Source organism: Camellia sinensis, chromosome 11, assembly GCF_055761805.1.
Source record: "Camellia sinensis isolate YWXY chromosome 11, ASM5576180v1, whole genome shotgun sequence".
Taxonomy (NCBI): domain Eukaryota; kingdom Viridiplantae; phylum Streptophyta; class Magnoliopsida; order Ericales; family Theaceae; genus Camellia; species Camellia sinensis.
The window spans coordinates 109,830,773-109,857,213 of NC_138971.1; the positions used below are offsets into that span (position 1 = coordinate 109,830,773).

Sequence of the window (26,441 nt, forward strand, 5' to 3'; positions counted from 1 at the left end):
AACCCATAACTTATGTTGGTACCCCCCCTCGAGATTTTCTTGACGTTCCCTGAGCCTTTATGTGGCTATTTCGAGATTTCGCCTCTTAAAGGCCTATCTTTTAGCTTGTGTAGGAAATACAAAATTTTTGGTGTAATTTTCAAATCGGGTGTCAAGTTCACATTTCGTAAGTTTCCATAACTTACATTGCTCCTCCCAAAGGTGTTCATGGTGTTTCCTGAGCCTTGTTGTGGCTGTTTCAGGATTATGCACCGTCATAGCCTATTTTTTAACCTAAATGTAGGGAAAATGCAATTTTTGACGTAGTTTTGAAACCTGGTGTCCTGTGCATATTCTATAAGTTTTCACAACTTACATTTGCCCGAACTATTTCGTGGTTGTTCTAGGATTTCACCCACGGATGGCATATTTTTAGGCTGAGTGTAGGAAAACTACAATTTGGACGTAGTTTTCAAACCAAATATCCCATGCATGTTCTATAAGTTTCCACAACTTAAGTTGATCTCTTTTGACGGGTATGTGACCTTTCCCAAGCCTTTTCATGACTTTTTAGGATTTCACCCCCCGATGACCTATTTTTTAGCATGTGTAAAAAAAATGCAAGTTTGGGCATAGTTTTCAAACCATGTCTCCTATGCATATTCTGTAAGTTTCAACAACTTACATTGGTCCCCCTCGACATGTTAATGATGTTTCATGAGCCGTTTCGTGGCTGTTTCAGGATTTTGGCCCCTCATGGCATTTTTTTTAGCTTAAGTGTAAAAAAAAATGCATTTGTGGGCTTAGTTTTCAAACCAAGTTCCCCATGCATATTTCATAAGTTTCCACAACTTATGTTGATCCCTTCCAATGTGTTCGTGACATTTCCCAAGCCTTGTCATGGCTATTTTAGGATTTTTGGCCCCAGATGCCCTATTTTTTAGCTTAAGGGTACGAAAAACACAATTTAGGGCTTAATTTTCAAACCGGGCGTCAAAGTGCATATTTCGTAAGTTATACTCCCCCTAGAGGTGTTAATGATGTTCCCCGAACCTTGTTGCAACTGTTTCAGGATTTCACAGCCCCATGGCCTGTTTTTTAGCCTAAATGTAGGAAAAATGCAATTTTCAACGTAGTTTTGAAACCTGGTGTCCTATGCATATTCTATAAGTTTTTTACAATTTACGTTGGTCCCCCCCCCCCGGGGGGTGTTAGAGATGTTTCCCAAACCTTTTCATGGCTCTTTTAGGATTTCGCCCACTAATGGCATATTTTTAGGCCAAGTGTAGAAAAACTGCAATTTTGGACTTAGTTTTCAAACCAAATGCCCATACATGTTCTATAAGTTGCCATAACTTACATTGGTCCCTGAGCTATCTTGAGCCTTTTCATGGCATTTTTAGGATTTCTCCCCCTGATGACCTATTTTTTAACCCACGTTATGTAGACTGCCCGAACTTCCTCCACGCGCCCCCCTTTCGGAGAGGGCGCAGATTTGGGTTCATAGCTACTACAGTTCGGACTCCTGTCACGGTTCTGTATCTAATCTCACAAAGTGCAATGTAAGACTGATAAATCACCAAAGAGTCCAAATCCGCCAAATCGTTTTGGAAAATCGATTTTAATCAAGAAATGCCAAACATGGACTGCTTTTCCAGATTACAGAGTCGCCACCTAAATATTTTGTTTTTGAAAAATTTAGGAAACCCTGACACGTGCCTAAGGCCACGTGTCCGTCATCACCAAAGTTGCCTTGGCTTGGGAACTTAGGTACGAGAGGGGAAAGTCCTGAAATGAGCACCCCCGCTCGCCCGATCAAATGATCGACCTCTACTAACATGATATATTGTTTTCATAAACACATGTGTTCTTATTCCGGTTATTAATCTAATCTTACTATGTGATACGCACAGCATACAAGTATAGACTCAATCACGAGAATTGGAACAAAACAATTCAATGTTTGTTTTCGAAAATAATTTGAAAGTGCTACTCACAAGTATGCTAAAGCGCGGATTTGCCACCCTCAAGTGGGCTTAAAACTCTCATTTTGATGAATTGTTCCAATTCAAGTAATAAAGCCTTCATCCACAAGCATTCATACAATTTATAGCAGTTAAGCAAATAGCCTCATGGCAAACATGCTATCATGGCAACACTCACGCACATGCAAGTATGCTAAAGTGTAAACACTTACAGTGTACTCCAAGCCAAAACAGAGAACTATTTAGTAATCATGCATGATCCTAACTATGTTAACAATGCCTAATGCAACACATGCAAAAATGCGACTAAATAGGCTCGGCTATCTAAGATGGCATGTGAAATGCAGCACTTGATAACATGCTTTGAAACACATATTCAAGTAAGTGTATTGAAATACAATGCAGTTTGAATGATGCACCGAGCCCGGTGCATGCAAGACAAATAAATGATGCAAACATGCATAGCATAAGGTATGCTAATCGAAATATGCCCTAAACTAACCATCGAAAGCTGATAAGTAAAAGGGAGAAAGAAGTGAGGGTTAGAAGACATGCACACACGCACGCACCCTTATTACAACATTATGCCCTCTCGACGGAAGGTCCGAATAATTAAGCTAAGCTACACTAAGCTAAGCTAATTATTACAAACCAACTAATTAACTAACTCTAGCTAATTAAATATTACAATCCAAATTGAAACAAATAGCTATGCTAAGCTAATTAGAATATTACAAAACAAATCAAATGACTAGTTACACGAACTAAACATAAGCAATGAAATGGCCTCGCGGGCGAGAGAGAGATGCATACTCGTTTGGATCCTCCCGAAAATCCACCACATTGCCTCAAGATGCCTCTGTTTGCACATCTTTGGACCTCTGAAAATTGTGCCAACCTCCAGATTGCTTCTGACCCATCTCAGGAACATGCTGAGGGATGATCGGCCATGATTGGTGGTAATCAGCCAGTAACAATGGCTGGTCGGCTACTTTTGTGGCCGGTCGGTGTAGACGCGCCCGCGGGCCTCATGCTACAGTTCGGACTCGATTTGTATCACGGTTCTTAATCTGAACCAAAGAGTCCAAATCTGGCAAATCGTTTTGAGAAACAGATTTTTGAAAAAGTAGTGCCAAACATGGACTGCTTTGCCAGATACAGAGTCGCCACCTAAATATTTTTAAATGGGAGAATTTAGGAAACCCTGACTCGGTGCCGAAGGCCACGTGTCCGTCATCACCGGAGTTGTCTCGGCTCGGGAGCTTGGGTACGATCGGGGAAGGTCAGCTATGAGCACCCCCTTTCGCCCGGTCCGAAGACCGGCCTCTACTAACCGTGATATCCGTTTTTGAAAACTTTACGTGTTCTTATTCCATTTATTAGCCTAGAATTACTATGTTATGCGCACAGCAAACAAGTATAGACTAGATTGCCTAATTTGGAAATAAACATTGCATATCCGTTTGGTTTGAAAATGCTTTGGAATTTGCTACTCGCAAGTAGGCTAAAATACGGATTTCAACGAGTTTTTCCAACTCAAACAATCCGGCCTTCACCCACAGGCATTCAAAACAGTTTAACACATAAGCATCTAGCCACATGTTAAGCATGCTGTCATGGTAACATTCACACTCATGCGATATGCTAAAGCGGAAATACTTACATAGTACTCCGTGCCAAAACAAAGAACTTGTTAGCAAACATGCATGATCCAAGTCCATGTGAAGTGCCTAATGCATCGCATACAAAATGTCGCTAAGATAGGCTCGGCTAATCCTAGACATGTCATGTGAAAATGCACAATTAACACATATTCAGTTCGGAATTGAAGTACTGATGCAGTTAGCGTGATGTACCGAGCCTAATGCATGTAATACAAATGCATGGATGCACACATGCATAGCATAAGGTATGCTAAATTAAACGTGCCCTAATACTAACCATTAAAGCGGGTAAGTAAAAGGGAAGAAAGAAGTGAGGTTGGAAGACATACACACCACCCACACACACTTATTACAGATTTGCCCTCGCTCGGAGGGACCGAATAAATATTACAAATTAATTAACTACGCAAGCTAATTAAATATTACAAATTAATTAATTAACAAATTAACTAATTTAGGAAAATAGTAAAACGTCTCGAGAAGCGCGCCGCCATGCGCAAGCTGCCTCTGTTTTCCTCCCTTTCCTCCTCTGGAGGTTGTCAAAACCTCAGGACTACATCCTCGGACAGAGGGGATCATCACCGGCTAGATGAAATTTCCACCGGCAGTGTTGTATGGCCATCGGCACAAAGTTGAAGCTGTCGGCAGAGAAAATAGTGCCGGTCGGCACATTACACTGCCGGTCGGCAGAGTATTCCTGCAGAACCTGCAACTCACAGCAACAGAGGGCAAAACAAGGCATGGCAGCATATTTCAAGGCATGTATGCACCAACCATGTCTCTTATCATTGTAATGACTCAAAGGGACATGTGCCTCGGTTCTTGGACCACCAATCACGCATTTCCATGCATGATGGCCCAAAGAACCAAGTATGCAACTTTGGTTTCAAATGCAATGCAAACCAATCAAACAAAACTCCCAATCCCTATCACCCAAGTCAAGGGACAAGGCATGCATGCAAGATGCAATGCAACCTAGGCATACAAGCTAGGAATGCGACATGACATGGCAAGGCACTTATGCAATCATGCAAGCATACATAGGGCAATGCAAATGGATGGCAAGATGGACTTATACATGAATTAGGCAGCTCTAAAATAGGCCTAAAACAGTAGCCATTGTGCTAGAAAGTGAGGGCTAAATGGCATGCACACACACATGCACATAAGGACCAACACTTAAGCATAAATCAAACAACATTCAAGCACACTTGAAAGAAGGAAACATGGACAAATTAGCATGCAACATGAGCCCTAAAATCATGTTATAAAATGATGCCAAATCAAGTTATAAATCAAGTCAAGCATGCAACAAAAAGTCCAAGTGTTCAAGGCAAATCAATAAGGCATTGAACTACACTTATCATGACCAAACATGGCGTGCATTAAACAACTAAAAATAGATTTTTAGCATGTTAAAACAAGGCCAAAGGACTCCTTAGATGGCATCTAAGTGGCCCAAATACAAAGGCATACACCATGAACAAAACATGGAGCATTGCAACACATGCTTTCAAAGCATTAAAGAGGCATGCAAGGTAATCAAACAAGCATGGAAATAGGACTGAAATAGCATGTAGGATGATTCCAAATCACCAAAAAAATGCAAAGATGGCATGCTACACATGCACATACTCAAGGCCAACAAGCCCAAATACAAAGGAGCTATATAATGCATGCAAAGATCAACCCAAACGATTATGGACAGAGCTAAAACATGTCAAAATAAGCACATAAACTTCACAAATACAAGCCTAAAACATGCTCCAACAAAGGCTAACAACCTAGAACATGTTAAGGCACAAATAGGGCATTACATGGCAACTATGCTAAACATGCATGGAGTTCCAAAACCAACTTGAAATCATGTTATATCATGGATATATAAGCATGAAAAACAAACCAAATATGCTCAACACACACTCAAGCATAGGCTTCCTTAAGAGGCCAAAATAGGTCCTTTTCAAGGACAACAAGGAGAGGGGGTGGCCCTCTCCTTCTTGGGACTTCAAAGCATCATCTTCACCACTGAAATCCCTCAAGATTTCAGTGGTGAAGAGACCTCAACACCAAAATCCCGGAGCTAGCACAAAATGGCTCAAAATGAGGCCTTTTGAGGCCTAAGGGTGGTCAACACCCCTCAAACAACAAAACACTCTTAATAAACAATAAAGAGGGCTTAAAAATAGAACTTTTTTATGTTATACAATAATCACAAAAACAGCTCTAAGACTAGTAGAAAATCGATGCAAGAATGGGGAAAAAAAGGACTAGAATCTCACCCTTGATGCCTTCTTCAACAAAGATGCTCCAATGGCCTCCTTGAGCTTGAATCCAAGACAAAAACTTCAAAACACACTCTTTAGAACCTCAGCTCCAAGAGGAAGGTGAAACACTAGGTGTTTGTGTGCAATAGTGAGACACAAAACACCTAGTGTACAAAATGAGAGGAAAAGAGAGATAGGTGAGTGTATCTAACCCTAACCCTAGGAAAAACCAGAGCTCTCCTCTGTCTTCTCTCCTCAAAAATGTCTAAAAGCTCTCCTCTTTGCCTTAGAGAGAGCTTCTCTCTATATGCCTCTTGTAAAGCTTACAAGACAAGCTTTGCAAGAGGGAGATCCCTCCATACACGTGTATGGAGGGGAGCAAAAGCTATACAGCTGTCTAAAAATATCTGCAAAAGCAGATGAACAGCAATCGGCCGGCAAAAAATGCCATCTTGGCCAAACAAAGTGCCGACCGGCACAAAATAGTGCTGACCGGCAACAAAGAGTGCCGGCCGGCAAACTATATTGCCGGTGGCAGCAAAAACCAGCCGGTGGCATCTAGCCACTGCCGGTGATGGGTGGGGATGGTCTACAAGCCCCACCCTGCCCTTCCAAGGCAGGATGCAAGTGTTTGGTGCAAAACCAGACACTAAAAGGTCAAGTTCGGAGATCCTGAGACAAGGCGCGCGAGCCGAGGCCTCCGGGAACTCCAAACGAACACAAACAAGGATAATCACCGAGTGTTCAAACAGTGACGTCCAAGTCTTGAGGACGGTCAAAAATGGGGTGTCTACAGTCGGCTGCTTTCTCTGGCCGGTTGGCCACTTGCTCCTGCACACTCCAAATCTACTGCAAACAGAGTACAACAGGGGCAAAGCAAGGCATTTGCAGGATATGTGTGTACAACCACCCTCCTTATCATTTCTCAAGCTCAAAGGAGTGTAGTACTCAACTCTCGGGCCACCAACCGAGCATTGCAATGCACGATGGCTGAGAGGCCAATTGTGTACAAGTCAATGAATGCACAAATAGACTCGATGAGCCTCCACCCTATCATACACGATCAAGGGTGTCGATAACTAAGAAATGTGACACATTCCATCACTTTGAGTATGAAACGTCTCACATTCCTTGTGTTTGGATTAACGTCCGATCCAAATTAACGTCCGATCCAAACACAAGCAATGCAAATAACATGCAAACAATTCGTGTATAACATGCTAAGGGCCAAGTGCAATGAAACTAGTGAAGGACACAACGCTAGATGCATGCAATACAATGCTCAAATGATCAAGCCAACCATGAACAGAGCTTAATCATGCCAAAACAATGGCCTAAATATGCTGGGATTGAAGCTCAAAAGACTAAACAATCATGCACGCAAAGTGGCACACAAGCAAGGTATAAGGCTCAACACTCAAAAGCACTTAGAGAGTGAAATATGTGAGAGTGTGACAATAGTACATGCTCTGAAATTACATGCCAAATGATGCCATATCGTGCAAACGTCACAAACAAAGCATGTTTGAAGCCTCAAAACTAGTGAAGCCAACTATGCCATAACTATACAAAGTACGCCCCAAGAGGCCAAGACCACTCAAAGCAGTCCTAAAGCATGTCAAAACAATGCCTAAAACATATTGGAGTGTAGCCAAAGTAAGCTAGGCTGATAAGCCAAATCACCATGTATGCTAGGTTGATGAGCATGATTGCATTACAAATGCAAAAACCAAACAAGAGGTGGCCCAACCAACCAAAATCAGAGCTAAAGCATGTTAAATAATGGCCAAAATCATGCTGGAGTGGAGCCAATACATGCTAGAATTATAGACTAAGACATGAAGCATGTTAGGCTAGCAAGTAGGATTACCCTACAAGTGTAATAAAGCATGCAAGAGGTGACCAAACCAACCAAAAACAGAGTTATAACATGCTAAAATAAGACCAAAAACATGTTAAGATGGACCCCAAAAGGGTAGAAAAACATGCCAAAGAGTGAGGCCATCAACACATGCAAACAAGGTATAAAAGGGGGGGACCACCCCCACCTATTTTGGGTCCCAAAACCCACTTTCTACCACTGAAATTCCTCTAGAATTCAGTGGTTAAAAGGCCAAGAAAAGATGATCTCAAAGGCTTTAAAACATGGCTCAAAGCAAAGCAAAATAAGCCACAAAAGAGGGTAGACCACCCCTAACTCAAACAAGGCCTCAAACAACCATTTTTTAACACTTAAAAAAAAAAAGGTTTTTGTAGTTGAAAGCTAGGCCTAAAACAGCATGCAAAGGTGGCCAAACACTTGATCAAGATAAAGCTTAAAGAGGGAAGACATTCACCCTTGAAGCACAACTTTAAAATCAGCAACTTCTGAGCCAAAACCAGTCTTTAAGAGTTCAAATGAAACCCCCAAGCACCTTGGCTTCAAGGTAGAGGTGTTTGATCAAGAGTCCCTTTGCAAATGCACCAAGAATTCCCACTTTCAAGCACAAAAATATATATAGAGAAAGAGAGAGAGAGAATTCTAGAGAGAGAGTATATTTTTTGGTCTAAAAAATCTGAACCCCTTAGAAAGAGGAGACACCTCCCCTTTTATAGAAATGCAAGCAAGAGCTTGCTTGAATCCCTCCCTACACGTGTAGGGAGGATGAGCTCAGTGTTCAGCAGCTGGAACAGCTGGCACCAAAAATATCTGCAAAAGCAGAAAAAAGGGCCTCGACCAAAGTTAGTGGCCGACCGGCCACCACTGATGACCGACAAAAGCAAGGCCTAGCTGATGGGTTGTAGGGCTAGCTGATAGGCCACCTTCTTTCCCCAGAAGCAAAGATGCAAGTCTTGGTGCACAACCAAGCACAAAACAGACAAGTCGAAAGGTCCAAAGGCAAGGCACTCCGCCAAGAACTTCAGGCGCTCGAAACGAACATGAACATGGATGATCATCGAGTGTTCAAACAATAATGTCCAAGTCTTGAGGACGGTCAAAAATAGGATGTCTACAGTGTAGGAAAAATGCAAGTTAGGGCATTAGTTTTCAAACTAGGTTTCCCATGCGTATTCCATTAGTTTTCAAAACTTTTATTGGTCCCTCCCGACGTGGTCATGACGTTTCTTGAGCCTTGTTTTGGCTATTTTAGGATTTCGGCCCCTCCACATGATGCCCTATTTTTTAGCCTAAGTGTAGAAAAAACACAAATTTGGGCGTAGTTTTCAAACCGAATGTCCCATGCATGTTCCGGTTGGTCCCCTTCGAGGTGTTCATGATTTTTCCCAAGCCTTTCCATGGTTGCTTTTGGATTTCACCCTCCAATGGTCTATTGTTTAGCTTAAGTGTAGGAAAAACACTCTTTTAGGCCTTGTTTTCCAACCGAGTGTCCCATGTATGTTCAGTAAATTTTCAAAACTTACATTACATTATATTTTTAAAAAAAGGTAAGCTTTCACATAATTGGTAGATTAAACAAAATATATTAACCGACATGAGGGCAAATATTTATACATATATACGTACCAAGAAGGCAATCAATGAGTGGATGTGCCCTCTCTCCCCCCCTTCAAAATGGCCTGTTGAAACCTTGTTTCCTAAGAAACTCAACAATACTTGACGTCGTCTCCATGTGCTCCTTGTTCGAATCACAAACCTCTGCTATCACACTATTTTTTGCCTAAATTTCCTCTTTCTGCAACCGAATTTCCTCTTTTTGTAACTAAATTTCCTCTTTCTACTCTTGTATCTCCATTTTGAGGCCCTTTACATAATTGCCAGCGTCAATAGAAGCAGTGGTGCCCCTAATGGAGAAGGAAGGCCTCAAGTTGAGTCTTTTCACATAGCCAGACCTTGGCTTCAACACCTTGACAGATAGCTCCTTTGGAGTCAACGGGACCACACCAGGTTGCGCGCAGTGTTTAGCCTGGGTCTGTATCATATTCGTCTACCATTTTGAAATAAATAGAACAATCATTAAAGATGCAACAAACTGCAATTTAACAAATACAAAAAATAACTTGTTACACATACATATTTCATCCCGCACTCCAGATAGATCCAATGTTGTGTGTCTTCATTAAAGTGTGTCAATTTGTAAATTTTTGTCAACTCTAGCAATTGCCCAACACCCCCCCTCCCCCCCCCCCCCCCCCCGCGTTTGCAATTGTCTGTTTGCTAATTCATTAACTTGTAAGTTAATTGGTAATGATGGTAATATAATAAAACTAAAGAAGAAACCAACGAAGACGCACCACCTCGTGTACCCTGACTAGGAGTGACTTCGATCCACATTTGTGTTTGGTCTTCAATTTTGATATGTTATCAATGTTAGCTTTTGATTGTTTCTACAAGGGGCAAAAACAAATCAAAAAAATTTTTAAAAATGTTATATTAGTGACATAAAATATCTCAATTACTGTTACAAGTATATCTGGTAATTTAACACACACACACACACAAAAACAAACCATAAGTATGTTGAGAAAGTAAGTGGAAACTCGATATGCCCTCCAAGAAACCTGATTAAGAATAGAAGATTTAAAAGCAGTCATCACACATCTTTAAGAACATCCCTATATACCATGACATTTTCAGTAAGAAATTAGTTTTATAAGATTAGCATTTACTAGTAATAACCATTTTACGGTGATAGAAAAAGGAAATTTCTTTATAGATTGCCAAAGATTTTTTGATTTTTCACTGCAACATATAATACTTTTGGCAACTAATTATTTTGGTCCTTAAAACTATTATTTTAGTCTCTAAATAGTTTTTGTGACAATTAATTTCGTCACTAAAAAGTCGCTAAAAGTGCATCTAGAAAAGTCTTTAGCGATGAATTTTTAAAAATGTCGCTAAAAATGACAATTAGCGACCAATTTTATATTGTCACAAAATGTTTGATTTTACAAAACTAAAACATTTGGTCACTAATATTTCATCACAAAATGTCCCAATTTAGTCATGAAAAACAAAATAATGACATTTTTAACAACAATGATATTTGGTCACTAAAAGACAAATAACTTTCTCTACAACACATTTTTGTCATTAAAAATTCGAAGTTGGGATAGCTATAAATACACACAAATTAAATGTTATCCAATCATAAAAAGAAAAAAAGAAAAAAATTAACATCCACACATCAAAGACACTTCATTCTCAAATCATAATGAGTATATAGCTCTGAGCATATTCAAAGTTTCCAAACTAAGTTTCCAAAATGCTTTTAAAAAGTTTCCAAATTCAAAGTTTCCAAAAATTGACATATCAAGTTGCAATCTCAAAACTAACAAGAATGATACATCCCACTAATTTGGGAGCACTAATGGACCACTAATGAGGTGGAAATTCAAAAAAAAAAAAAAAAAAAAAACTTTAGGCCAAAACATCACATCAGTCAGTGGGACCCACTCTCTAGAGCTCCTTTAGTGCTTCCAATTTAGAGCTCCCAAACATTTTTCCAAAACTAATATCCTTGTCAACTGGTATGTCATCACTTATCCTGGAATGGTGCAGCAATTGATATCCAATTCTTCACATATTTTTCAAGGACCTGCAAAACAAGATAATTAGAAGATTACACCAGTTCACATTGTCACATTCTAAACTTTTCAAATATATAAGGATCATTCACCTAATTAAAAAACTCATTTTTTATTTACTCTGTTTTAGACTGTAATAAAGAAGCTTTCTACTGAAAATTTCAGAAGGGTAGACACTCTCAATAAAAGAGTTTTGTGCCCAAGTTAAGCCTTCTAAAACTTTGGTATTGCCAACAGTTCTTAGGTATCAAAAGCAGTTTTTACTGAAAACTTGTGCCCAAGTCATAATGTCAAATCTGAAAACAACAATTAGTTCTACCTACATAGGAGATGCTAAGAGGCTCTTGTGAATTTCTTATAGAATTTTACAAGAATTGCCCAACAACCAACAAGATGGGGAACACGTTGGCTAAAACTACTATCCTTAGATGGATATCATTGACTATAACTAACAATAGCAAGATGGGCTATCTGGTACTCATACTCAATGGCTCATCTTAATTGTGGATAATAAAGAAGCAGCATTCCTCTTTAAAAAAGTACTTCAGAAAAGAAAGTTCATAAGAAAAATTTAATATTTTAACTGGTATGCCGCCCAATTATAATTAGCGTAAAACTTTTCAATTCATCATACTTCGGCTTTAACTTATCAAACAAAAAAATTCATTCAACTTCAGGATAATACACATGTAAAGCGAATGAGATAGAGTTGTAAAACGCTTTTGCAGAGATGTCCATACCTCATAACAGTGATGAAATTGAAGAACAGATGTGTAGATCACTGGTGTATGAGTCGCAGTGATGCAACTTAGCAAATGTATATCAATCATGGTCCATTGAAGAAATTCTTGATTAGGAACTGAACTGCCTGTTGAATCAATGATTGTAGATGAAGGACATGTGATCGAGCCATTAACATAACCAACAAGGTTTTGAAAAGCGGTTGCAGTCGCCGTAACGGTGGCGGTGGCGCGGTTGCGGTTGCGGGGTGTAAAGGCCGTAGTGTAACGGTTGCGGTAACCGGAACCGTGAATTTTTTTATTTTTCGCACAATTTGAAAAAAACTTACTGATACGCATATTTTTTTTCCATGATCATATTTATTGGGTTAAAAATAAATATTGATCAATTTTTTAAGTATGATCCAATATATTTCATATTTTTAAATCACTATAAACTGAGTTTTTTACATTTTATTTTAATAATTAATAACTTTATATTATACAAAAAATCAATCACTAACTATTATATATATAAGCTAAACAATGATAAAAGTAAGAGAATAAATAAGAGCCTAAATATATATATATATATACATATTTTAACCAAGCCAAATAGATAATGACCACACTTATTATTATTATTATTTTCAAATAATATATAAATAGACACACACAAACAAAATGGTTGAGTGATAGCAGTTGAATAGAATAGCATAGGCCTTACAGCTTCAACAAATCAATAACATGTTCTTCATCTTCCCTCTTTTCTCTCTCTATCTCTTGCTCCTCCATTTTCTCTCTTTATCTGCCCTCTTCTCTCTATCCCTCTTCCCCCATTTTCAGCTTTTTTTTATGTGTTTTTTCGAAAGAAACAGTTTGGAACCGTTATGTAACAGTGCATAACAAGCCGTTACGGCTGTTACGGCGCCGTTACGACCGCTACGGCAGCCACTACGGCCGACACACCTGTGAATCTCAATCACACTGCCAAAGCGGCCGTAACGGGTGGCGGTAACCGCCAAAACCGTTACGTAACGGCGTTACGTAACGGTTGCGGCTGCTTTTTAAAACCTTGATAACCAAGAAGATTGGTTGTTCGAAGAATATTCGAGATCTGAGTCTGCCAGATAATGAAATTTGTTCCATCAAGCTTGATTGTTACAAAGGACGATAGGTTAGAGATTAGTACAGTCAGATTAGAAGGAAGAGAAGAAGAAAGTGGTGAAGATGAAAGTGATGTCACTATGGATCAGTTGCTCGATAGAGCTTCAATGCTCTCATACCATAAAGAAAGGTGTAATCACATACTATTTCATTCTCAATAGTTGTTCAAGTATACATCACTCATACTTATATACAATGAATCTAACAATCTAACAAACACTACAGCTACCTCCTAACTAATTCTACAAACATCTATCTAAAATATCTAAAAAATTTGGCTTTATTTGTAGTTCACATGTCCATCCTTACAGCTTCGATTTTCTTATATAAATCTTTTTTGCCAATTCAACTCTCCGATATGAAACAATATATCTATATTTCAAAACATTTATATTTATATCCACAAATAGTAGACTATTTATTCCATCTATAACAGGAAGCCAGTCACAACTCTCATATTGTTTTTTCCATTCAAGTGGTCTTCCATATTACAATAGGAAAATATAAACTCTCACCCAGTGATTTATGCACACAATAGGTGAGCCAAACATTATAATTTCATAAAGCATATGTTCTAATTCCAAATCTCCGCAGATCCTTGAGTGAACATGTTATTAATATTCAATTAACCATTAGCTTCAGTTAAAACAGACCAAATAATATCACAAATTCACACCCTCTAAATCTACTTCCTTCAGTGTTCTTAGAGAAGGTTTCATTATTCTTCCATTAACAAAAAGAGTAGTTGAAAGGATACCTCAACGTGAGGTTGAGTACAGAATATGAAGTGTAATTCCAAACATAGCAGGAGTAACCACCCTCCCCACAACAAAAAACAAAAGCAAAAGATTGGGTTAATGTTGTATGCATATGCCTACATTTTCTCCCACATATAAATTATGAAGTGTACGATAGTTTCTTTCTTTAAAGTTAAAGGCAACATCATCCAACCACAAAACCTGACCTTATCCTCTCCCAAGACAAGTTACCATAGGCTAATCAAATTCATCAAAGTTTGATTGCAAGCATAAATGATAGCCTATCTGCCTAGATTGTGACCTCTCAACATACCCAACAAAGTAACAATTTCTTTCTTTCCTTTTTTTCACAAAAGGAAAATATAACAATTGATAGAAGAAAAATTGCTAGTCCACAAAATCTGATCACAAAATTAGAAACAACCCTTTTACATTTCTGGTTCTATTATCGGATTAACTGTTGATATAGAATGATTCAACAACAATAAAGGATTTAATTCGCACATAAAAAAAACGAAAACAAAAACAAAAGAAGCAATTTTCAAAATTTGATCAGATTGGATTTAACAAAAACAACAAAAATCAGAACTTTCCAACAAAAGAAGGAAATCAATACATAACCCAAAAATGGAAAACAGTTTTAAAGACTGAAATGATGAATTAAAACATAGAAAATTCACGGAGACTTTGGACTCGCACGAGTGGTCATCTGCAAGATGGAACACAGACGCGATATCGAAATCCTCATAACAGTATGAACATGGGAAATCTGGTCGTACCTCATCGTTAGCTTCAAAATCGTCGATATTCAACCGATCTGAAAACAAAAAACACCCAAAACGTTATCATATGTTTAAATTTATCCCTAAAAGATTATTTTTAGCGACCAAATTTAATAAGTTATTTTTGTACCAGATTGTCCCTAAAAAAAACACACAATATACTGAGGGGCAAGAAGCACAATAACAGAAATTCCAAAAAACAGCAGCAACATTCTAACCACAATATTCTAAAAGAAAAAGAAACAGCAGCAGTAGCAGTAGCAATACAAAATTAGTCAGCATGCATTCATAACCACAATATACTGAGGGACAAGAAGCAGAATAACAAAAATTCCAGTTATCAAGACATGTCAAAAGCCATGCTCCAAATAAAATCAAGCATCAAATATTTCTCATAATCTAAACCAAATCAAAAAATCAGCATGAATTCATATCACTTGTATTGGGGAAACCTTTGAAGTTGGCCGCCACTGGGAAAATGTTGCTGTGAACTGTGCCTCAAGTGCCTGTTCTTATCCTAGTCACTTATTGAACACTTGGCTAACTTAAAAAATAAAAAAAATAAAAATAAAAAACATTATATGGTTCACAATGTATACAAATTTTATTGCTACATCATTTTCGTTAAATTTTAAAGTTCAAAGCTTCAAGGTAAACCGCCCCAATATACTCATGATGCCAAAGTTCAAAGCTTCAAGGTAAAGCGCCTCATTTTAGTTAAATATACTCGTATTGAGATTACAGAGAGTATATCCTAACTTATGATGTTAAAGTTCGAAGCTTCAAGGTAAACCGCCTCACCTGTAGAGAGCCTAAAAAAGGACTTGTACGCCTAAAAAGTATTTTATTTAATGATGTTATAATCTCCTTGTGAAACAAACAAGTTGTGATCATGCAAAGCTTTTTAACTACAAGTTTGACTATGCGGCATTGTCTAACAGTGAAGAGACACATAATAAATACTAAATAGAAAGGTGAACAAAACATGAAATAAATGACACTTACAAAATGAATAAGCACGGCTACAACTTTGTCACCGGCTTTAAATTTTGTGACTCCAGATCCAACCTCCACTACTTCTCCTGCTATATCAGTTGCTGCTCCAACCACAAGAGGAAGAAAAAAAAAAACAAAAAAATCAGCCAGAAAGTAACTTGCAATTCTTCAAAGGTTTACATTATAAATTCCCTAGGCTATAAATAATACATTAGCATGAGACTCGAATGCAAGAAAACTCCTTCAGATGTAAGACATGTACTGGCTAACAAAACACAGTTAAATCAGGAGAAAAAGGGAGTTTTCAATTGCATATAGAATTAAAAGAGTCATGAATCATTCACATGTGACATCGGTATTAAATAGAATAGAAAACTCAGATTATTTGTGAACTACTGAATTTGTAACAATTCTAGAAATTCTTGATATTCCCTTCCTGTTAAAAATTTCATTGCTTTCCCCTGTTCATTTCAATCCAGAAATTTCCCCCAATCATGGTGATTCCCAGAGGACAACCGTGTGGAGAATCTGGTGATCATTTCAAAGATACAGAAAATCATGTGTAACAATCAATATTTTGAGGGAAATATCTGTTATAATAGTTTAACAGAGCTGGTTTGAATGTTGGACTGAAAATACTGCAAAGATAAATTTAAACTCACCTCCAACTTAGGAACATTATGTCAATTCAACTCGGAGATAGCACTATGCTTAGCAATCAATGTATACAAATGTTTCTCCTCAGATAATATAAAGTTTTTATTAATAAGAGCTACGTTTGTATAAAATATTGCTGCCCCTTTCTAGTTTAAATATATATTCAAGTAACATCATGCCACATTCAGGTTCCAGCTATGAGGATACAATGAAGAAATCAGATTCTCCATGACAGACATGCCCCTATTGACCAAATTAGCAAGCAATTAATGCCACAATGAGGGTCCATTTCAAGGGGAAAGACATTCTAATAACACAGAAGAACAAATTAACACAAAATGATGACCACAACACTTCAAACTTTTCTTATCACTCTACTAATGCAATAATGCACACACCCCTTTACATATAATCAGCATCATGGTTGTTAAAATCGCGATCCGGATCGTAGGATCGTACGATCCTACTTTACCAAAACGATCCAGATCGTTGTAGGATCGATGTTATAACAGGATCGCAAGTAGGATCGTGTAGGATCGCATGGGATCGTGTAGGATCGTATGGAATCGTATAGGATCGTAGGTAGGATCGCAGGTAGGATCGTAGATTTTATGATTTTTCACCTTATTTTTAATATGTATCATTTTAATTTTTATTTTTATCTTTTTTTTTAATAGAAAGTAGGATCTTACGATCCTCGATCTGATCCTACAATCCGATCCACCAGACCCTCTCACCGATCCTACTTAGGATCCCGATTTTAACAACCTTGATCAACATAAAATGATGAAGTCAGGCCTATGAGGATGATATTAATGCATAGAAACTGACAAAGATGAGATCCATAACAGTTTGGAAAATCAATGCCATGCCTGACTGAGATTGTATAGCCAACACCACAATCCTAACAAGTAGCACATGTATAGCAAATATGAGTTGGCATTGACAAAACAAAACAAATACACTCAATAATTTTGATTTTTTTATTTATTTCTTTTCACAAGTATTTTGAAAGTAGGGCTAACCCAGTTGTCCAAAACCCTAAACCTCCCTAGAAAGGGTTTAACTTTTGTCATAACTCAGATATACCCAAAAGAAAAAAGAAAATAATATTTCACTTGGCTGGAAAGCAAAAGCGACACTTTCACAAAAAAAAAAAAAAAAAAAAAAAAAAAAAAAAAAAAGCCCTCTTTCATGAGCATGCATGTTATTCTAAGTAGATGCATTAATTTCAAGATAGTCCACACTGACAAGGCCTTTGAAGATGGTCTAAAATTGTTGTAATTTTAGACCTTCAGTGAATGTTATGCAATTGTCACTGTGAATCTTGAGAAAACAGAGAGGCACACAAATAAACACATAGAGACTAGACTAGAACTACTTCCTCAAAAAGAATAAAATTTGGAAAGAAAACAAAGAAGCGTCATTCTGGACAAGGAAAAAAGACAAATAACCACATGGCAATTTGTAAAAAGGGCCAAAACCCCTTCCTCAGCTTTTTCACCATTTTAAAATGACAAACATTCATTCTTACATCCTTCTTGCAACTTTGTGAAAGTCATTCTTACTTTCATGTGCTCCAAAAATTTTTTTTTTTTTGGAAAGATTATAAATAAGTGAAAACAAGTAAAAATAATATAAAAATATAAAGATGCAAGTGGATCTGTGCTCTAGTGCAATTAGAGCAAGTTCTTTACTTGAACCTTTTTTTTTTTTTTTTTGATAGATTTGCAATCCCACCACACCACACCACTTACAAAAAGCAATAGAGGGGGTTATTTGGTGGTCTTACCACATTGTTGGGTTCAAAAAACTAACAAAAATAAAAGTGATAGGGTTCAACTACTTATTTTAAACCAATAAAAATCCCAAGTTAGAGTGCCACATGCCCATAGCCTTGCCCTAAGAGCTCTAAATAATTTTCCCTTAAAAAATGCAATGAACTACTCTCTTTGACCCTGTAACACAACCAAATCACTCTCACAAAAATATCAAGAATATCTACCTAGACAAAATGACAAGTTCCATATATTATATATACCATCAAGACCACAAAAAGAGTATTTTCTATATTACTTCAATAATGTCTGAGGCAATCATTCTTTCTATACATCAGGGCAATAACAAAGAAAGGAAACATGATAGTTTAAGGTTCTCATATTAAGGTTTTTAGCCAAGAAGCCACTACAAATTAACATGGAAAATTAACTAGGTAACAAAATATTGTAAAGGTCCTGTGTGATCCTATTACCAAAGGGATGCAACCTGTAAAATTCGCACAAGGAGAGGCAATTATCAATCATGTTAGAAGGTTTAGGATTGACAATTTCCATAGACATCAATGTGCATATTCAGGTTTATTATCAATTATCCTAAATTTTTCAATAAAATCATCTTCCATTTTGTTGCTAAACAGTTTTGACAATACAATTTTGCAGTGGAGACTAGAAGAGTAGGTAAATAAAATAAATGTCATATATATTATTCATTATATACATGTCTAATATTCTTCCAACTAAGAACCAATCAGTATTGCCTAATAATAGGGTGAATTAGAAATACACCCCCTAGAATGTGCACCGCATCCCCAATTCTTCATCTCCAACACGCATTAGATTAGACATACATATATACACACACACAAGTTCAATCTATGTAAAGAATTCTTCAATTCCAACACGCATTAAGATAAGAAACAAGTTCAATCTATGTAAAACACAAATTGAAACACGCATTAGTTTGCTTTGTTTTTTTGTTTGCTTTGTGGATGCAAAACACAGATTGAAACACAAACAAGTTTCAATATGTAATGCATAAGTTTGCTTTGTGGATGCAAAACACAGATTGAAACACAAACAAGTTCAATCTATGTAAAGAATTGGAGCTCTTACAAGTCGATTGCGGAGATCGATTACGATAAGAAATTGAAAGTTCGAATTGGAGCTCTTACAGGTTGATTATGGAGAGAGAGAGAGAGATGCACCAAAATTTGAAGAAGATTGAGCTCCTAATCTGCCTTGGAGCTCCTGACTTTAGGGCTGAAGATTGAGCAAACCAGTTGAAAGAGAGAATGAGCAAGTTAGGGCTGATGTGAAGAGAGGTCCCGACTTTTCAATGAAAATAATTGGTCTCAAATTGTTTTTAATCGATAATGATAAAAATATTTGGTCTCTAAAGATGTTAATAATACATTAGTAACCAAATTTATTGGTCTAAAAGAATTATGTAAATATTAAATGAGAATATTAATAGTCATTTTCACAATCTTATAAGTAAATTATCATATGCTTAAATTTGTCCCTAAAAAATTATTTTTAACGACCAAATTTAATTAGTCCTTAAATATTAGTCTCTAAAAGACTTAATTTCTTGTAGTGTTTCCTAAATCCATATCCATTACCTTTCAGCTTTTTTAATTTTTCTTCTCTTGTTTTTAGCGCAAGCCTTATTTCTTTTGTGCTCCTTGATTATGCTTTAAAGCTTATTTTAACCTTTACTTGATTTCATTTTCCCATTGTTGATGCATTACAAAAGATGCCTATGCGCAGCATATAAATTTTCTATAGGCAATCCTGCCAGCAAAAGCTGACTAGGTAAGGAAAAAAAAAAAGAGAGAGAAGAAGAAGAAGATACAAATTAACAATAAACAGGTATACGAGAGCATGCAAATGGGAACAAGGGAAAGAAGAAGACGTTACCAGCCATGCCCCATCATTCCACTTATTGTTAATCAGGTTTGTCCACTCCTCGAAGTTGTATTCACGCAGTGGGTGGCTTCCAGCATAAGAAAATTTTGATAAGTAGGATCTAGCTTAAGGGTATTTTAGTCATCTGACAATTTATGTTTGATGGAATGCTACACAAAGGCCTCATTTGGGAACAGGTTAATTTAGTAACTTTTTGGCTATTTGGCTAAAATATGAGCTAAAAAAAATAGTATGTTTGGGATGACTTTTTGACTTTTTACAAAAAGATATGCAAAAAGTAGAGAGAAAAGAGAATCTTCGACTTTTTGGTATGGGTTGTTGGCTTTTTGGCTAATTTAGTAACTTTTTGACTTTTTGGCTAAAAAAGATGGTTCCCAAACAAGGCCAAAATATCAAACTTCAAGGCAGAGCTATGTTAAATGGCAAGCACAAGCCAATTAGTAGTTCCCAAAACATGGAATATCAGATGCAGCATTAGTTCTCTAATTGTTCTTCTCGCCGTGGTGTTTGTCCTTGGCATTTTTGCTACAACCAAAGAAAGCAGGTGGTTGTTTGATCAAAAGACTCAGAGAAACACTGACAAGTACTCATTATCGTGCTACGATTTGTTTTCAGCAAAATGGGTATATGATGAGAAGAACTACCCTTTATACAAGGAGCAGCATTGCTCATTCATGTCCTTGTCCAATGGGGTGGGTTGCGAGAGGTCTGGCCGAATGGACTTAAAGCACCAGCATTGGAGGTGGCAACCTCATGAATGCGACCTTCCAAGATCTCTCTCTCTCTCTCTCTCTCTCTCTCTCTCTCTCTCACACACACACACACACATTGTGTTTTGAGTTCTCTGAAATTTTACATGTTAACAAGGTTTACTGCCATGGCAATGCTGGAGAGACTAAGGAATAAGAGGCTTATGTTTGTTGGGGACTCATTAACTAGAAACCAATGGACTTCAATGGTCTGCTTGCTAGAATCATCAATCGCTCCGACTCTAAAATCCGTGACCCCAAAGGGGCCCTTAATAAATATTAAACTTCAATACAATATCAATTCTCACCTATCATTAATTTCTAAAAATCAAGGAATTACTGTTTGATTTCAAAAGTGTCCTAAATTGTTGGTTTAATACAATATTGAAGGAATGCAAAGCATCAATTGACCATTATTGGGCTCCATATCTGGTGGAATCAACCTCAGATCGTCCAGTGCACCATCATTTTTCATCGGAGCAAATTTTAAGAGTGCAGGCAATCGAAAAGCATGCTAGGCACTGGACCGATGCAGATATCCTCATCTTTGATTCTTACATGTGGTGGAGAAGGCCAAAATTTAAGGTTTTGTAAGTACATTTTTGTAAACAAACTAATAGCATTTTGATCAAACAAGTCAAGTTTTTTGTTTGAAACAATCACATTGATAATAATTATTTGAATATGCTTAGATGGGGATCATTTGAAAGCCCAAGCAAAACCTACAAAGAAGTCGAAATGGTACATACTTTGGAGATGACTCTAAAGACATGGTCAAATTGGTTAGAGATCAATGTCAATTGTTCCAAGACGAAAATTTATTTTGTTAGCATGTCGGCTATTCACGAAAGGTATGGTATAACGAGTTTAATTTAAAAGTAGGATCATAGTATGATTTTTTTTTTAAAAAAAATAAAATTTGGTTAATGAATTGAATATTGCAGGGGTGAAGAATGGGGCAAGAATAAGGGTGAAAATGCTACAATGAAACTGAGCCAATCTTGAAAGAGGGATATCATGGAAGTGAATCAGACCCAAGAATAATGCAAAAGGTGGAAGCTGCAATCAACAAACTGAAAAGAAGAGGTTTGAAAGTTCAAATGCTTAACATAACACAGACAATTGCATGAAGTTAGTCGGACTTGGCTATAACAGGACAATATTTTCTGGTAAAAATTGGAACGCAACAATTTCTATTTTCGAAAACGTGAAAAACAAAAACCAAACAAATTAAAACACAAACACTACCAAACGGAGTATAAAAAAAATACATGGTCATTCCAAAAACAAACCTGACGTAGACTCATGATGAGGACTCAAACTATGATGATGAAGATCAAGAACCGAAATAGGACTTGAATTCTCCGAAACACACATGGGTTGTTGGACTTTCTTAGCTATATTGTTTTGACTGTTTTTCTTGTTCCCAATCTTCGATTCACTCCCTGTTTCCTTCTGATTCACATTCTTAACTCCACTTTTTTCCTTCTGATCTTCCTTTCTCCTAAAAGCCTTCCTGGGTCTGGAAGTGAGTCTAGACTCCCCTTAGCACTCTTAAGCTTCAAAAAGAAATTCCGTAGCTTGTAGGCCGCTCAGGCTCCGTCCGAACTTTGTTGCCACTACCTTTCTAACATTTGTAGATTCACCTTGCATGTCAAATTGATCCTACAAAAGATAATATTGTAAGCAAAGATTAATTGTATTTTATAGATTAAATAAAGTAGGTAGTCGTACTTGGCTATAAGAGGACAATATTTTTTGGTAAATATTGGAATGCAACAGTTTCTGTTTTCGAAACATGAAAAACAAAAACCAAACAAATTAAAACACAGAAATTACCAAATAGAGTATAAAAAAAAGTATATGGTCATTCCAAAAACAAACCTGACGTAGACTCATGATGAGAACTCAAACTGTGATGATGAACCGAAGCAAGACTCGAATTCTCCGAAACACACACGGGTTGTTGGATTTTCTTAGCTATGTTGTTTCGACTCTTTTTCTTGTTCCCAATCTTCGATTCACTCCCTGTTTCCTTCTGATTCACATTCTTAACTCTCACTTTTTTCCTTCTGATCTTCCTTTCTCCTAAAAACCTTCCACTTTTTTCCTTCTGATCTTCCTTTCTCCTAAAAACCTTCCACTTTTTTCCTTCTGATCTTCCTTTCTCCTAAAAACCTTCTTGGGGTCTGGGAGTGAGTCTAGACTCTCCCTGAGCACTCTTAAGCTTCAAAAAAAAAATTCGTAGCCTGTGGGCAGCTCAGGCTCCGTCCAAACTTTGTTGCCACTGCCTTTCTAACATCTGTGGATTCACCTTGCATGTCAAAATGATCCTACAAAAGATAATATTGTAAGGAAAGATTAATTGTATTTTTTAAATTAAAAACATAGGTGCCTTAACATTTTCTGCGACATATTTCCACCTTCAAATGCTAAGGTCTTGCAGGTGCTTTCAAACCTCGACACCAATTCTTGAGGCGCATTTAGAGTCATGATCCCCAATTGGCACACCAAATAATATTGATTTGGTAGTAAGTGAATTAATTAAATTTAAGTCATAAATGCAAGCTAAATCGGGGAGGGGGGAATTGAATAAAATAAAACCTTTTTTTTCTAAATAACTTAAACCAATTTTTTTTATGGCTAGAAAATTTTAGTAGATTTTATGAAGTGTTTACAAGTTTTTGAAATCAAAAATAAATACCAAATCAAATTTTTTATTAATATAAACAGAAAACTGCAAACATAAAAGTTACCAAACATGTCCTAAGTTTCACAACTTTGAAAAGTAGTATTTAATTGAAGGGTTTGATTACACTTTTCACCGCTATAATTTGACCAAAATTTCACTTTAGCCTCTATTATCTACATGCAAATTTCAATTTTGTCTACGTGTACACCTTAAAAAATTAACAAGTGTTGATTTGGTAGTAAGTGAAACCAATTTTTTTTATGGTTAGAAAAATTTAGTAGATTTTATGAAGTGTTTACAAGTTTTTAAAATCAAAAATAAATACCAAACTAGCTTTATTTATAGTTTTCAAATTTTTTATAAATATAAATAGAAAACTACAAACATAAAAGTAACCAAACATGTCCTAAGTTTCACAACTTTGAAAAGTAAGTATTTAGGGTTGGTTTGGAATGTTCTAAAAAAGTGCACTTTTTGACTTATTGGCTTACATGGGTTGGGTTTGAGTTGGGTTTGATGTGATGTGTTAGAAAGGTGATGTGATTTAAATAAGATGATGTGACTTAAATAGGATAGTGACTTTTTAACTTTTTGTATTATTTAGTTTATGCCAAACCAACCCTTAGGCCAAGTTTGGCATGCCTTGAAAAAGACAAAAAATCAAAAAGTCACTATCCTATTTAAGTCACATCATCTTATTTAAGTCACATCACCTCTAACACATCACTTCAAACCCAACCCAAACCCAACCCATATTTCATAAAAAGTCAAAAAGTGCACTTATTTAGATCATCCCAAACAATCCCTTAATTGAAGGGTTGATTACACTTTTCACCCCTATAATTTGACCAAAATTCACTTTAATCTCTATTGTCTACATGCAAATTTCAAAAAAAAAAAAATTGACTAGTGTTAACTTCAACCTCCAATTTGGACAGAATGACCAAATTAAAATACACTTAAAAGTGTATAAATCAAATTGTTCAAATTGAAATTATTGTGACTAAAGTGAAATTTGAATCAAATCGTTTGAGTCATTACGGGGTCCACATCATCATCATCACCATTGTAAACAATTGGCTGAAACTTATTCTGATAAATTTGTATTAACTTCCAACTCAATTCTAGATTCAGTTGATTATTGTCTTGTGTTAACTGATGTTGCTCAATTCCAAGACGAGTAGCCCGATACACTTCTACTACAAAAAATTAAGGTTTTAGAAACTAAAATTTAAGGACAAAATTATTTTTTAGGGATCAAATATTTTTGTTGCGAAAAGTATCGTTATTATATTTTTAGTAACAAAAATTAGACATTAGTGATAAATTATTATCCTTTTGGGACTAATTTTTTTGTCTCAAAAAATAAACTGTTTTGAGACCAAATTATTTTGTCCATAAAAGTCTATTTATTAATGACATTTTCAAAATTTTGACGCTAAAAGCCTTATTTTGGACTTTTTTGGACGACCTTTCAACCACTATCCTCATGACGATAGAAATTGGTCCTTAAGTGTCTTTTAGAATAAAATTTTCATTTTTAGAGACCAAAACATTTGGTATCTACAACTCTTATTTGTTGTATGCCTATCAAAGTGAGATGGAAGGCATAATCAACCCTTAATTGAATATGTAAAATAAACATTAACACAGCACAAGGAGGAGCAAAGCATACCTTTATTTATTTTTTCCGACTCAACTCATGCCATAAAAATTCCAGTCCGTAGAACCTATTTAATAACAAATCGCACAAGCATTTTTAAAAAATGAAAATATTAAACCACATTACAAGATTTAGAAACTAATTGGAAAATAAAAACCAACTAGCATTTAAAAATGGTAATCAAACATCATGCTAGACAAAGAGGAACAGAAGAAAGAAGGTATGTCATGTGCCCTTGAATTTACCTGATGACTGAGGGGCCATGTCTCCCTGCAAAGCCCTTCAAAATGAAGATCTAATATATCTCTCACTGTCTCTCTTTGTGCTGTTTCTGTGTGTATCTGTGTATAAACAACCAGTCCAAGTTATAAATAAGTAGTGGGGTTTATGGCAAGTGAGGGGGTTTGCAGTATGGGAGAGAAGAGAGATCAGACTTGCCTTAAGATGGATCGTTGCCTGAGGCGTAGGGGAGCCACCGACGAAGACAATGTGAGTGAGAGAGATCGAGGATAATAGATGGGAGAATATGAAGGGGGAGATGGTTTAGGGTTAAAACTTTTGGAGGCAATGATTGGGTGTGGTGATGTGCACAAGACCACTTTACATTGGCATTGTTTGATAAGTTGATTATTTTAATTGACTATTTAATTTTTTAATTATTTTAGCTTAATAAAAAAAGTTATGTTGGACAAGTTGATTGGTTTTCTTTTTCTAGTTGATTTGATAGTTGTGGAAAAAAAAAAGTGACATGATTATGATTTAGATGTGACATTTTATTTTATTGATTATTTTAATTTATTTTATCTTTTATTAAACTATTTTAACCCAACCCTCTTCTCAAATAAAATCTTACGGAAAGTTTATTTGGTAATTTAGGAATATTGCACGGCACTATTAAACACTTGACACTTGTTAAGTTGTCTCTTTAACAACTTAATAAAAATGATAAATTATAAATATATCTCCTGAAGTTTGTTTCAAATACGAATTGTCTATATAGTTTAGAAAATTACAAATGCCTCTTTGTCATAATTTTTTATTTAACAGAATTAATTGAAAAAGTAAAATTTTTAGCTGTTCACCTATACAGTAATAAAATTATTTGAATTATTAATTAAAATAAAATTTTA

General features: G+C 36.4%; 1 long non-coding RNA gene across 2 annotated transcripts; it reads right to left on the minus strand.

Annotated features, from left to right (window-relative positions):
- Positions 1 to 14,478: 14,478 nt before the first annotated feature.
- On the minus strand, positions 14,479 to 25,877 carry LOC114272884 (uncharacterized). 2 transcript variants are annotated; one of them, XR_014344315.1, is made up of 7 exons: positions 25,750 to 25,877; positions 25,557 to 25,652; positions 25,324 to 25,378; positions 22,841 to 23,289; positions 22,249 to 22,621; positions 15,853 to 15,944; positions 14,479 to 14,882 (listed from the first exon to the last, which is right to left on the minus strand). It is a non-coding gene; the product is annotated as an uncharacterized LOC114272884 (long non-coding RNA). The 2 variants fall into 2 exon arrangements; XR_014344314.1 differs by lacking the exon at positions 25,750 to 25,877 and having other exon boundaries at positions 25,557 to 25,695.
- Between the last annotated feature and the right edge of the window lie 564 nt (positions 25,878 to 26,441).